The following is a 16,253-nucleotide window of genomic DNA, read 5'->3' on the forward strand; positions in this document are numbered from 1 at the left end:
CAATCAGTGTGATACTTCACACAACAAATTGAAGAATACAAACCATATGAGCATCTCAATAGATGCAGAAAAAGCTCTTGACAAAATTCAACACCCATTTATGATAAAAACGCTCCAGAAAGTGGGCATAGAGGGAACCTACCTCAACATAATAAAGGCCATATATGACAAACCCACAGCAAACATCATTTTCAATGGTGAAAAACTGAAAGCATTTCCTCTAAGATCAGAAACAAGACAAGGATGTCCACCCTCACCACTATTATTCAACATAGTTTTGCAAGTCCTAGCCATGGCAAACAGAGAAGAAAAAGTAGTAAAAGGAATACAAATTCGAAAAGAAGAAATAAAACTGTCACTGTTTGAAGATGACATGATACTATACACAGAGAATCCTAAAGATGCCACCAGAAAACTACTAGAGTTAATCAATGAATTTGGTAAAGTTGCAGGATACAAAATTCATGCACAGAAATCTCTTGCATTCCTATACACTAATGATGAAAAATCTGAAAGAGAAATTAAGGAAACACTCTCATTTACTATTGCAACAAAAAGAATAAAATACCTAGGAATAAACCTACCTAGGGAGACAAAAGACCTGTATGCAGAAAACTATAAGACACTGATGAAAGAAATTAAAGATGATTCCAACAGATGGAGAGATATACCATGTTCTTGGATTGGAAGAATCAATATTGTGAAAATGACTATACTACCCAAAGCAATCTACAGATTCAATGCAATCCCTATCAAATTACCAATGGCATTTTTTACAGAACTGGAACAAAAAATCTTAAAATTTGTATGGAGACACAAAAGACCCCGAATAGCCAAAGCAATCTTGAGGGAAAAAAACGGAGCTGGAGGAATCAGACTCCCTAACTTCAGACTAGACTACAAAGCTACAGTAATCAAGACAATATGGTACTGGCACAAAAACAGAAACATAGATCAATGGAACAAGATAGAAAGCCCAGAGATAAACCCATGCACCTATGGTCAACTAATCTATGACAAAGGAGGCAAAGATATACAATGGAGAAAAGACAGTCTCTTCAATAAGTGGTTCTGGGAAAATTGGACAGCTACCTGTAAAAGAATGAAATTAGAACACTCCCTAACACCATACACAAAAATAAACTCAAAATGGATTCGAGACCTAAATGTAAGACTGGACACTATAAAACTCTTAGAGGAAAACATCGGAAGAACACTCTTTGACAAAAATCACAGTAAGATCTTTTTTGATCCACCTCCTAGAGTAATGGGAATAAAAACAAAAATAAACAAATGGGACCTAATGAAACTTCAAAGCTTTTGCACAGCAAAGGAAACCATAAACAAGATGAAAAGACAACCCTTAGAATGGGAGAAAATATTTGCAAATGAATCAACAAAGGATTAATCTCCAAAATATATAAACAGCTCATGCAGCTCAATATTAAAAAAACAAACAACCCAATCCAAAAATGGGCAGAAGACCTAAATAGACATTTCTCCAAAGAAGACATACAGATGGCCGAGAAGCACATGAAAAGCTGCTCAACATCACTAATTATTAGAGAAATGCAAATCAAAACTACAGTGAGGTATTGCCTCACACCAGTTAGAATGGGCATCATCAGAAAATCTACAAACAACAAATGCTGGAGAGGGTGTGGAGAAAAGGGAACCCTCTTGCACTGTTGGTGGGAATGTCAATTGGTACAGCCACTACGGAGAACAGTATGGAAGTTCCTTAAAAAACTAAAAAGAGAACTACCATATGATCCAGCAATCCCACTACTGGGCACATACCCAGAGAAAACCATAATTCAAAAAGACACAGGAAACCCAATGTTCATTGCAGTACTATTTACAATACCCAGGCCATGGAAGCAACCTAAATGCCCATTGACAGACGAATGGATAAAGAAGATGTGGTATATATATATATACAATGGAATATTACTCAGCCATAAAAAGGAACGAAATTGGGTCATTTGTAGAGATGTGGATGGATCTAGAGACTGTCATACAGAGTGAAGTAAGTCAGAAAGAGAAAAACAAATATCATATATTAACGCATATATGTGGAACCTAGAAAAATGGTACAGATGAACCGGTTTGCAGGGCAAAAATTGAGACACAGATGTAGAGAACAAACATATGGACACCATACGGGGGGGTGGGGGTGGGGGTGTGATGAATTGAGCGATTGGGATTGACATGTATACACTGATGTGTATAAAATTGATGACTAATAAGGACCTGCTGTATAAAAATAAATAAAATAAAATTTAAAAATTAAAAAAAATTCTTTGTATTTGCATTGTTTTAAAAAAGTCTTACTGACATATAAAGCTTTTATATTATATTCTTCTAGAAATTCTCATCTTTCAATTAATATTTATATTAGTGTTTGCTATTTAATATCCCTTTATGCTTTACAAATCAAACATATGGATATTCTAAATGTAATCTTATTAATATATTTTTATTTGTAAATTATTTTATTTTATGTATAGATGAAGAGAGTAAATAGTACACACATATATATGCACACATGCAAATTAGATAATATATCTTGTAAATGAGTGACTTGAGATTTAGTGAGAGAGGTAAAGTGATTTGTCCAATGTTACACAGTCAGGGAATGGCTCAGCTAGTTTGCAGGCTCGGCTTCTCTGACTCCATGTCCAATGCTATCTCTGCTTACATTAATGGTAATTGCTACTGTTGCTTTTGTTTTAAACATATTGTATAGCTTATATGAATTTCTCTTGTGTAATTTATTGGCACTTGTTTCTTTAATTCATAAAAAAAAAAAAAAAAAGAATCCACCTGCCAATGCAGGGGACACGGGTTTGAGCCCTGGTCTGGGAAGATCCCACATGCCACGGAACAGCTAAGCCCGTGCGCCACAACTACTGAGCCTGCGCTCTAGAGCCCGCGAGCCACAACTACTGAGCCCGTGTGTTGCAACTACTGAAGCCCGTGCACCTAGAGCCCGTGCTCCACAACAAGAGCAGCCACCGCAGTAAGAAGCCGGCGCACCGCAACGAAGAGAGGAGCCTCTGCTCGCCCAACTAGAGAAAGCCCCCGTACAGCAACGAAGACCCAACGCAGCCAAAAATTAAAAAAAAAAAAAAAAAAAATTATAAAAAAAAATCACAAACATAGTAGGGGAAGCCTATGATCACGTTACAATGATAAATAATAACTCATACTTAAATTTGTGTGTGTATCATCAGTGAAAATCGTGATGTAAGTGATAGTATATCAGAGTTTGAACAGAACCAATAGGATATATGTGGATATATATATGAGGAAACTTAGCTCATGCAGTTATGGTGGCCGAGAAGTCGCACAAACTGCTTCTGCGAACTGGAGAATCAGGAAAGTTGGTGGTATTGCCAAGGGTAGGAGGAGATCGGTGTCCCAGTTCAAGCAAACAGAGCAAGTTTGTCCATCCTCTGCCTCTGGATGAGGCCCATCTGCCCTGGGAGGGCCATCTGCTTTGCTTAGTTGATGGATTCAAATGCTAATCTCTTCCGGAAACACCCAGAAATAATACTCACCGGCTATCTGGGTATCCCTTAGGGCAGTCAAGTTGACACATAAAATTAACCATCACAGTGATTTTTAAAATGAAATTCACATATTAATAATGCCCTCTGAGAAAATAATTTATCATTTACAGCCCCTTTGCAGTGTTTGAACATGGTATGTATAATTCATCATCTTTGTTTGAACCTAAAAACTGTTTCTGTTAATACTTTTATTGACAATTCCAGTTGCTATGGTCTCAGCAGAGCAGTGTGTCCAAATTGGAATTGATAATAATAATAATTTTGGAAAAACTCCCTAAGAATTACAGACTCAAGAGAAGTTGTCTTATTTGACATGACATTCAATGAAACACATGTTGTGTGGGAATATTGACTCTTACAATACAATTACTGCTTCTGCTGGAAGGCAGGAAAAAATAGATTTTATGGAACAAATTTACAAATAATGTATGTGTTTGTTACTTCTCTGAACATCAGTGTGTCATCCACAGACCTATGCAATAAAAACTGAATTTAGTCGTCTTGATATTTTGCTGACTTTCAGTCATATAAAAAACATAGCCAGATTATATATATATATATAAAGCAAGATACATGTGTGTATAATGTTTCATATATACCATATCCATAAACCATAGCAAGATTTTATATATATACAAAGATAATATATATCTCTAGCTTTATATATATGTGTATATGTGTGTGTGTGTATATCTATATACTTATAAAGGTGTATTCTTCAAGGTGAGGGGATAGAACATGTTTAATTTTATTTATTTAGGGAAGCACTTGATTCTTCCCTCTTGAATATTTAGACTTATGATTTCCATTTGCTCTCTTGCTTAAGTCCCCCAAATTGAGGAGTGGCCTTGCCCCCAGGACCTGACTTTGCAACAAACCTCTCAAGTATTATAAATGCTCATATTGAGTTTGAACAGGAGGAGGCCCCTACTAAAATATCTGGTTAGTGGACTGACCTTGTATTCTACGGCAGCACTTTCAGGCCAACGTGGTGTGTAGAAAACACTCTTACAATGAGTTTGCTTAAACTGCTGTTTCGGGTTCAAGGGAGACAATATGAAAGTACCACTGAAGGCAGGGATTTGATAACCGGACGTGATCGTCACCATTTTACAGCTGCTCCATGAAGTGAGGATACCCACTGCTTTCTCCCTAGGCCCACTTTTTAGAGACTCAGGCTACCCTTTCAGAAAGTCCACTCCCATGGTCCTCATCAAAGGGACCCGTGACCCCTCCCCCTGCCAGAGCTGATTGGACCAGCCCTGGATACATGACTCAGTCTCAGCCAATCACATTCTCCCTCCCCAGGGTTTGTTAGCTGTGGGTGTTGGACTTAGAGATGATGTGTTTGAGAGAAGGAGGCTCCTGAGGGTCCCATTTTGGAACAGCCATGGTTGGGGTGAACATGCTGAAGCAGAGAATCCCCATCAGAGAGGAGAGAAGAAGGTTGCAGGTGGGACAGAGCAGCAGAGACGAGTGACAGGAGCAAAGGGGAGACTGAGGTCCATGACTTCTACTCCCTTGTGGGGCCTTGGCTCCCATCAGATACTTCCCCGTCCCTCCATCTCCTTTCTCTGATTTAAGTAAGCTAGTGGACTAGGCCCCAAACTTTGCAATGACAAGATCCCTGAATAAGACAGAAGAAGTGAAACCTACAGAGGGGAATGAATTTGACCAAAGTCACACAATCAAGTTAAAACAGATCAGGCCTTCTGACTCCAAATCCAGGGCTCTTTCCCCTCAATCACACTGCCCCCAATTTCAATTCATATGAAGGAGTTTTCAGGGTATAAGTCTCTTTGACTGTGATTCCTCAGAGGTCAGGGACCATGTATCTTGTCAATTATTCTCTCTCCTGCCAGGTGCATATATGTATTCAATAAATGTCTGTAGAATGAATGAATAAGGGATGAACCGAGAATGACCTCAGCTCTCAGTCCATGTACTCATTTAATTCAGGTTGGCTCAAGGAACAGCAGGTCAGCCTGGTCTCCAGTGGGATGCCAGCTCCCATCTCTGGCCCTGAGGTCTTCCAGTCCTGCATCTCTAAGCCCAAGAGAGATAAGTCACTTCTGGGTGGAAGTTTTAGGAGCCAGCATGGAACACGACACTTTCTTTTGCCTCTGCCTCAGTCATAGAACATGTTCTAAATAGTAGCCACTCCTTCATGCCGGGCCCCTAAGTGAGGACAGTGCAGAGCAGAACCCCCAGCCAGCCTGTGGAGGATGTATCTCAGGTCAACTGAGATTTGCTGGTTGTTTGTTACTGCAGCACAACCTTGCCTCTTCCTGACTAATACAAGCCCCTCAGCCTCTCTTGCCAGGGCCCTTCTGCCTGGCCCCATTCCTGGCAACCACTCTGCTCATCTTTTTGTGCTGAAGGATTTCTCCCGCATCACACCTATCCTCACGACTGCTCTCCTCCCCTCTTCTCGAGCCTTTGCTAGTTGAAGAGCCTCTCTTTAAAGAAAGTACTGGACTTCCCTGGCAGTCCTGTGGTTGAGACTCCACACTTCCACTGCAGGGGTCATGGGTTCGATCCCTGGCTGGGGAAGTTCCACATACTGCATGGGGCAGCCAAAAAAAAAAAAAAAAGTACCATCCGGGAGCAGCCAGCCCTTGGTTTCTGTCAGTACCCTCACAGGCCTGACATTTCCGCTTCCCATTTCCCTCCACTGCTTCTGATCTTTACTCTCTTCTGCTCATGGGCCATTGGCCTCAGCATCTTCTGACACTGACCTAATAAAACTGCCTGCCTATGAAATGGTTATCAACCAGCACTAGCGTTAGCACTCCCCACCCTCAGGAAGATGGACCTGCTCCCTGGAGGAGAAAGAGTAGCAGATGAAAATAACCATGATGTTGACGGAGTGGAACTCGACAGGGTGCAATTGTAAAACAACTCTCGATTTTTTCTTAAGACTGTCTCACAAAGCTACTTCATCACCCCTTTCTCCCCACTCCAAGATGATATCTCCGGCAGGTCCCTCAATTTCCTGTCACTTTCAGGAAATGAAAAGTCCTTTGGTCACAGCAAGTCTCAAAATAGTCTGATTTCAGTGATAGAATGTCCAGCCCCCTGTAATTCTTAAAACGTTGAACTTTAAGCTTCTCACCTGCCTCCCTGGAAGCCTGGAGAGGGAAACGGCAGTGTGCGTGGGCCCCTCTCCTTTTCTACCTTCCCTGATGACTCCTGATCCCTCCAGAAAGAGAACAAGTTTTTGTAGATTAGATTGGGGACATGGACATTTCTACTTGAGGGTGCTGTCATGATTTGGCTTTGGAGTAAGATGGGGTTGGAGGTTATTCTAAGACAGGACTTTCCTGTGAGGTCTTGGGGGGTCCCTCCCATGGCTCTCTGACATGGATGAGGTATTCCCCACGTGGACTCCTGTGGGCGTCCTCAACTTGACTCTTCCTCCAGCAGAGCTGCTTGGGAGGGGTCTTTTTTTTTTTAATTAATAAATTATTATTATTTTTTTTTGCAGTACGCGGGCCTCTCACTGTTGTGGCCTCTCCTGTTGCGGAGCACAGGCTCCGGACGCGCAGGCTCCGGACGCGCAGGCTCAGCAGCCATGGCTCACGGGCCCAGCCGCTCCGCGGCACGTGGGATCCTCCCCGACCGGGGCACAAACTCGCGTCCCCTGCATTGGCAGGGGGGACTCTCAACCACTGCACCCCCAGGGAAGCACTATTTTTTAATTTTATTGAAGTAGAGTTGATTTACACTGTTGTGTTCATTTCTGCTGTACAGCAAAGTGACTCAGTTATACATATATACATTCTTTTTCATATTCTTTCCGATTATGGTTTATCACAGGATATTGAATACAGTTCCCTGGCTATACAGTAGGACCTTGTTGTTTGTCCATCCTGTATATAATAGTTTGTATCTGCTAATGGGAGGGGTCTTCTTGCACTAGCAGACCACCTTCTTGGCAGGGGCCCTTAGGAAGGGGTCCTTCCCCTGCCATCACAGGTGACTCGGACTCAAGACCACTTTCCAAGTGGTCTCCATGAGGCCCCTTGCACTAGGCGTGAGGTGAAAGGCAGTGACACCAGCTAACATCTCCGCATAATACAGGAACAACACGCTTCAAAGAAATCTTCTCTCTCTGACATTTCAACCTCCCCCCTTTATACCCTCACCTGGGTGCTGAGCTAATTCGTGGCAGCCTTCTCCATCTGTCTCGCATGGGTACCAGAGCACTTTGCTCTGAAATGCACAAGTAGTTTTCTCCCTTCGGGGGAGGGGATGGTTCTCAGCTAAGTCTGAAGAAAAGTAACGGTTCATTAAAATGAGGTTATATGTTGAGAGTTAAGCTCTGTGTCTCCAATTGATCCCTGATGAAAAGAGTAGAAACTCTGAGCCATTTCGGCTCTTTCCTGGAGTTAATACAAATGTCCTCTCCTCCCCAATACTCCATCTTCTACTTATCAGTTGATTCTGATGGTTATAAACTCTAATTATACACGGATAGAGACACTGATGGAGACAGACATAAACACACAGAGGCCTAGCCAGCTTTGCTTATGATAGTCATTAAACGTCATTAAATCAAAATAAATCCTTGCTGCTATTTACCCTGGAGCAGGCTGCCCAGAGTTGTCTATCCAAGAAGCAGCGTGAGAGCCAGTCGGCGCATGTGACTCAGAGCACCTGCCTCTCTGACTCTGGGTCCCTGTTTGTCTTTTCTGTAGTGTTGTAACCGAGCAGGACCCTAGGCAGCGGTCCCCAACCTTTTTGGCACCAGGGACCGGTTTCGTGGAAGACAATTTTTCCAGGGTCAGGGATGGTTCAGGCAGTAATGTGAGCAGCGGGGAGCGATGGGAGCGGCAGATGAAGCTTCACTCACTCGCCCGCTGCTCACCTGCTGTGTGGCTCGGTTCCTAACAGGCTGCAGCCAGCACCAGTCCACGGCCCGGGGGTTGGGGACCCCCGCTATAGGGCCTTCCGAGTTCCAGGACAGACCTCTCCCCCACATCCTCTGCTTTAGCTCCTCTCTCAAGTACCCAGATTAACAGTATTTGATGCACGTTTCCTGAGTTGTTTTATAGATGCTAAACCCCCCACCAAATGGAAGGTATTAACTACTTGATGACCATGAACACACAGCCCCCAGACCTACTAGCACCTAAGGATGGGTAATGTTAACCCCTGTGACACTGCCCTGTTACCTCACCATCAACCAGTCAGAGACTTGTGCACGAGCTGATCACATACCCTGTGAGCCTCCTCCCCCGTCACCTCCCTCACCTGGCCTTTAAAAATGCTTTACTGAAACTCATCAGGTAGTTTGGGTGTTTTGAGCCCTAGTTGCCCTGGACTCCTTGCTGGGCACCCTGCAATAAACATGCATTTTCCTTCACCAAAACCCCGTGTCAGTAGATTGGCTTTACTGTGAGCGGGTGAGCGGACCCAAGTTTGGTTTGGTAACACTGTCTTCTGATGTGAGGCGTGTCCTTTTCGATGGTCACTCACACTTTACTCTGGTGAACCTCAGTTTCAGCCGTTCTTGCTTTGTGATTTCTCCAGGGGTTTTGAAAGTATATTTCCTGTATGTTGCAGAGTCCACATTTTAAATCAGACCACTTAAAACATCCCTTATGGGCTTCCCTGGTGGCGCAGTGGTTGGGAGTCCGCCTGCCGATGCAGGGGACACGGGTTTGTGCCCCGGTCCGGGAGGATCCCACATGCCGCGGAGCGGCTGGGCCCGTGAGCCATGGCCACTGAGCCTGCGCGTCCGGAGCCTGCGCTCCGCAACGGGAGAGGCCACAACAGTGAGAGGCCCACGTACCGCTAAAAAAATAAATAAATATACTTGGGAGGTATGGCTGGTAACTTTATTTCTCATAAGGCAGCCCCCCAACATTAAAAAAAACAAAACAAAAAACATCCCTTATGATCTTGGAAAAAACCCTCTCAGCTTTTTGGGTCTGCATGATATGGTGACAGACAAATTTTATTTATATATGTGTTTACTTGCTAGTTTACTTATTAGTTCATAACTAGTAAATGCAGGAATAAAAAATGCTATTGCTATCAACTTTGATTAAAAGTTAAAACCACACTTTATTTTTAAGCAGGAAATCTAAGAAACTTTAAGAAGCTACTGATAAAACCCTTTAGAAATCAAGGAACCCTTGAATCAATTAACTCGTATATGAATATATTAGAGAGAAGGTTAAAGGATTGTCTACAAATCAGGGACTTCGCTGGTGGCACAGTGGTTAAGAATCCACCTGCCAATGCTGGGGACACGGGTTCGAGCCCTGGTCCAGGAAGATCCCACATGCCATGGAGCAACTAAGCCTGTGTGCCACAACTACTGAGCCTGCACTCTAGAGCCCGTGAGCCACAACTACTGAAGCCACGTGCCACAAGTACTGAAGCCTGTGCTCCTAGAGCCCATGCTCCACAACAAGAGAAGCCACTGCAATGAGAAGCCCACGCACTGCAACAAAGAGTAGCCCCCGCTCGCCGCAACTAGAGAAAGCCCGCGTGCAGCAACGAAGACCCAATGCAGCCAAAAATAAAAATAAAATAAAATAAATGAACAAAAAAAAGGATTGTCTACAAATCAGTTTCACAAAAATTATGTTAAATTTCTACGTAGTTTATATCAGGTCATAGTAAAGTTTCTACCTAATCTACATACTGCAAAATAAGGACCTGTCTTATTGAAACGTTTATTTTAAGAGTCCTAAAGCCATAAGATTTGTAACCTTGAGACTATAAATATTTATTTTAAGACACTACATTTATTAGAATATTTGTTCTGAAAACCGTTCATTTACTTGAAGTTGTAAACTTTTCATAGGTGGTGGGATTTTATTCACCAATCTTGAGATAATTAACCCATTGACCGTGGCTTCATTGATTTAGTTCTAATTAACTCTAACAGTGTAACATCTGTATGGATTCTCTTAGAAGTGGGAACACAGCTAAAGGCGTTAGGGTGTGGAGAAAAGGGAACCCTCTTGCACTGTTGGTGGGAATGTAAATTAATACAGCCACTATGGAAAACAGTATGGAGGTTCCTGAAACAACTAAAAATAGAACTACCATATGACCCAGCAATCCCACTACTGGGCATATACCCTGAGAAAACCATAATTCAAAAAGAGTCATGTACCACAATGTTCATTGCAGCGCTATTTACAATAGCCAGACATGGAAGCAACCTAAGTGTCCATCGACAGCTGAATGGATAAAGAAGACGTGGCACATATATACAATGGAGTATTACTCAGCCATAAAAAGAAACAAAACTGAGTTATTTGTAATGAGGTGGATGGACCTAGAGTCTGTCATACAGAGTGAAGTAAGTCAGAAAGAGAAAAACAAATACTGTATGCTAACACATATATATGGAATCCAAAAAAAAAAAAAGAAAAGGTTCTGAAGAACCTAGGGGCAGGACAGGAATAAAGACGCAGACATAGAGAATGGACTTGAGGACACAGGGACAGGGAAAGGTAAGCTGGAACGAAGTGAGAGAGTGGCATGGACATATATACACTACCAAATGTAAAACAGATAGCTAGTGGGAAGCAGCCGCATAGCACAGGGACATCAGCTCGGTGCTTTGTGACCACCTAGAGGGGTGGGATAGGGAGGGTGGGAGGGAGACACAAGAGGGAGGAGATATGGGGATATATGTATATGTATAGCTGATTCACTTTGTTATAAAGCAGAAAATAACACACCATTGTAAAGAAGTTATACTCCAATAAAGATGTTAAAAAAATAAAATAAATCTTCTATGAATATTTTTGTACAAAAAAATTAAAAAGTTACATATACATTTTTTAAAAGTGACTGTTTAATTTAAAACGCAATGCAGAGTTCTGGTTTTCATTCTGTAGGCGATCTAGAATCTCAGAGCTTCGATGCAAAATACTTAAAAAGAGAATAATTACACCACAAATTTATTCTTGCTTCTTTTCCTCTGAATCCACAAATAAGCACTGAAATGGAACCCAAGCTGGAGAGGTAAACCAGGTTCCAGACAGCCTGGTTTTCTGTTGCTCTGAAGTTCACTTCAACTAAACAACCTGCACTGAAGTCTTACTGTCTCAGGTCCTGAAATTGGCACAGGGGCCCAGAGATCAGCACCAGTGTCTGACCCATTTTCTTCCTTTCTAAAGCGGGAATGCCTTTATTCATAGACCCTTAACCTCAGATACAGACATTTGCATATAGTGTCAGGGATTCATGGGCCACCCTCACCTAGCCAAAGAGACACGGAAAATTTGTGGATCTTTCTTGGCTAAAGAACCTTGAGTCTGGAACAAGAGATATTCTACTATCAAAGTGGAGGAATCTTTGTTTCGGGAATCCAGTGAGAAACGGTGGGTCAAGAGGTAGGTGGTAATTTCTGTAGAAAGAGTGCCATCCCTGGGGAAGGAAAGCCGAGGTTTCAGCCCTGTGCCTGCCTCTGATTTTCTTTGTGGCTTTTGACAAGTCACGAGCCTTTTGGGGCTCAGTTTCCTCATCTGCCGGATGATAGGATTAGACTGAGTGACCGCGAGGTCCCTAGATGCCCCAAGATCCTACCTAAGAATTTATGAAATAGGACGGCTAATTGGCTGGGATTCTTCAAATAATTCCACTTGTGTCCGGCCACATGGATCCCTTCTCTCCTCACCCAGCTCTGTGTTGGGCTGTGGGCAGCAAAGATGCCCCACTCCCTAAGTTTAACTGTTTTTTTCTTTTTTTTTACATCTTTATTGGAGTATAATTGCCTTACAATGGTGTGTTAGTTTCTGCTTTATAACAAAGTGAATCAGCTATACATATACATATGTTCCCATATCCCCTCCCTCTTGCGTCTCCCTCCCACCCTCCCTATCCCACCCCTCTAGGTGGTCACAAAGCACCGAGCTGATCTCCCTGTGCTATGCGGCTGCTTCCCACCAGCTATCTATTTTACATTTGGTATTGTATATAAGTCCATGCAAATCTCTAGTTTAACTGTTTTTACTCCACTAAATAGAATGTGAGGGAGGCTTTATTTATCAAGTAATTAAGAGCAAACAAGCCCTTAATTACAAGCAGACCAGAGTTCCAGCTCCAGCCCCGCAGAATCACTGTTCACTTCCCTGAGGTCCCAGGGTCTTCCTCTGTGAGATGAAAGCCTGTCTCGCACAGTTAGTATAAAAATTAAATTTGTAAAGCACCTCGACAGTGGCTGGCACAAAGCAGAGCTCAATGTATGCTAGCGTTATTACTGTTGCTCTTGTTATTAGTACTTAGTATTCTTTGACATTAAGACACCTGCTACAATTCTGGGCATGTCATAGAAGCTCACTCCATGCCAGTTCTTACTACTGTTTGACGATGCTAATTTCTTTCCCAGGCACCCCACCACCCTTTCCAGGTTTATAAATCTGCCTCTCACCCGTGTAGCCAGCTGCCTCTTGAGCAGGAACCAATTCTCTGTAATCAAGCCTGTGGAGACGGCAATTCCCCATCCTGGCATCTGCTGGGTACTCACAGCTTTATCGCTCTCCTTGGTTAGAACTGAAATACTTTATAGCATTAATGCTTTTCAGATTGAAACCTGCAGGGTTGGCTTCTCAATTCCTGCCCCACCCCCCGCCCTCCCCTGGGACCAGAGCAGAACTTGTCTTCCGGAAGACAAACCAATGGTGAGGTTTCTGTCAAGGCCCTAGACCCTGCTGGCTGGCTGCGAGAGCACCTTCTGGATAGAGGACCTTAGTATGGAGGTAGGATTTGGTCACTTGTAGTTGATGGGCCATCAGCAAGAGAGCTACTTGGGACTGGTCCTGCTAGAAGGGCCAGCAGCGTTCTCACATTTATTGCTTACTATGTGCCAGGCACTGAGCCAAGAGCTCTGCCCCAAACAACTCTGGGACCCAGAGCAAAACTAACCACTAACTTGATACGGCAGTCATGGGGCTGAGAATTCAGAATGGATGCTGACCGGTAGCCCCTTCCAGTACATTCTGGGTGAATATCAGCGCTGACCATGAGGGAATTATCACTATCCCTCACTATTCCTCAACCAACTCATATGGAAACTGAGGACCAGAGAGGGTCAGTAACTTGCCCAAGGTCACCAAGTAAGTGGCAGAGTCAAGTGCAGCCCTGATCCGATCTGTGCGGGCATCTGGGCTCTGTATCGCCCTCCCTCCCACATGCGCAGATTTCTTTGTCACTCTGCATTTTCCTTCCAACTTTGCATCTACATAAAGCATCTTGTTTCCATCTCATTCTCCCTCCTTTGTAGGGACGTGCTTTGAGCCTCTGCCTGTGGGTAGAAATTGAAATCCAAGCCGAGCCCCCACAGAACTTCCGTTAGCATTTTTCAAGAGGCCACGGAGCTGGTTTCGCCTGAGGGCTGAACTTTTCCAAGTTTCTGGCCCAGGCCTGCAGGGGCTCCTTCCTCTCTCTCTGCACAGCCCAGCAAAGGTTCTCGGGAGCTGTCAGTCAGATCCTCGGTAGCGATCCCTTTCATGCATTCATACCTATGCTACCTGAAATCTGACTTTAGAAGGGGAAGAAAGAGAACGAATGTTTTCTAGATTCCAACAATGTGCCATGCATTTTATCACACTGACTCTGAAAACCCATCTCGTGAGGGAGCCTGGGGGCACCCAGGCTCCGGATTGGTGAGGCGGAGATGCGAGTTCAGCTCAGATATTTACTAGCCATGTGGTCTTGTTGGAGACACTTAAACCCTTTTTCGGTGGAAAAGTGGATAGTAATACTTCCTAACTAATGAGGTTTTTGGTGGGGGTGAGGGTGGATAAAAAGAAACAAGATGTGTGAAGTGTTTAGCATACCACCCGGCACACAGCAAGTGCTTAATAAACAGAAGCTGCTTCATTATGCCTATGGCCAATGAGAACACCAAGAAGGGTTCAGGTTCCACGCTTAAGGGCTTCATATGCAGCCAGGTGCCTCTAACTCCCAACACATTACGCCAGATGATTTTTTCTGTTAAAATTTTAAACGTATCTAATGTTTCAATTGCATAGGAATTGAAATTCCTTCAAAAAATGATACTGAGAATTTACTTTTTTTTTTTTTTTTTTGTAGCATAGAGTTCGGTACCTTTGTAATCACTCTAGAGGATGGGGTGGTCAGAAGGTAAGTAATAGCAAAAAGGGAAGAGCTATTTCTTTCCTAACTTTTAACACCCCAGCTTGCCATGAAAACCTCCCAAGGCAGGGAGCCCGTTGCTCAGCTGAACAGGGGATTAGCTCCTTCTAGCTTTCGGCAAAGTCACAAATTGATCCATGGGGGTGGCAGGTTGCGAGTGAACAGAATTCATTTTGAGAAAATCATCCCCTGTTTTCGCAGTTACGCTTTTCTAATTTTGGCCACTTTCTGTGGAATTGGACCAGACTGGGCAGGGGAAGGAAAAAAAGAAACTTGCCAGGATGTACTGAATGTCCCTTAAGTTCAATTCCTCCTCCATAGAGCTAGTCTTCACAACCATCCTGTGAGGTCTGCAAAGCTATCTTCATGTCACAGTGAAGACCAAAGCTCAGAGAGGTAAAGGGGCCCTTTCTTTTTTTTTTTAAAGTTAATTTTTACTGGAGTATAGTTGCTTTACAACGCTGTGTTAGTTTCTGCTGTACAGCAAAGTGAATCAGTTATACGTATACATATATCCCCTCTTTTTTAGATTTCCTTCCCATTTAGGTCACCACAGAGCATTGAGTAGAGTTCCCTGTGCTATACGGCAAGTTCTCGTTAGTTATCTATTCTATACATAGTAGTGTATATATGTCAATCCCATTTTCCCAATTCATCCCACCCCGCTTCCCCCCTTGGCATCCATAAGTTTGTTCTCTACATCTGTGTCTCTATTTCTGCTTTGTGAATAAGTTCATCTGTACCATTTTTCTAGATTCCACATATAAGCAATATTATATGATATTTGTTTTTCTCTTTCTGACTTACTTCACTCTGTATGACAGTCTCTAGGTCCATCCATATCTCTGCAAATGGTACTATTTCGTTCCTTTTTATGGCTGAGTAATATTCCATTGTATATATGTTCCACATCTTCTTTATCCATTCATCTGTTGATGGACACTTAGGTTGCTTCCATGTCCTGGCTATTGTAAATAGTGTTTCAATGAACATTGGAGTGCATGTATCTTTTTGAATTATTGTTTTCTCAGGGTATATACCCAGGAGTGGGATTTCTGGGTCATATGATAGTTCTATTTTCAGTTGTTTAAGGAACCTCCATACTGTTCTCCATAGTGGCTGTACCAATTTACATTCCCACAAACAGTGTAGGAGGGTGCTGAAGGGGCCCTTTCAATGTCACACAGAGAGTAAGTGGTACAGTCCAGATAAGATCTGAGGGCTCTCCAGCCCCCAAACTCATATTCCTCCCACTGCATCAGGTTTTTCAGGAGTGACGGAACTGGCTTCCAGTTCTGGCCATGATACTAACTCATTATTTCAGAAGCTCTCTTTTTTTCTCTTGAAGCAAATTTTTATTCAAAATGATGGGTCAAGGGCAAGATTGAGTTAGATCAGATATGGCTAATGGAGTTCACACAGAGTTCAACTGTGATCGATTGGTAGTGGCTGCTTGACGCTCTGGTTGAATGAGATTCTGAGGCGGCCATGTCTCAGCTCATTAGGAAGAGTGCTGTGATTGATTTGTGATGTCTGCCTTGGGCACAT

This window comes from Stenella coeruleoalba, assembly GCF_951394435.1.
Source record: "Stenella coeruleoalba genome assembly, chromosome: 19".
Lineage (NCBI taxonomy): Eukaryota > Metazoa > Chordata > Mammalia > Artiodactyla > Delphinidae > Stenella > Stenella coeruleoalba.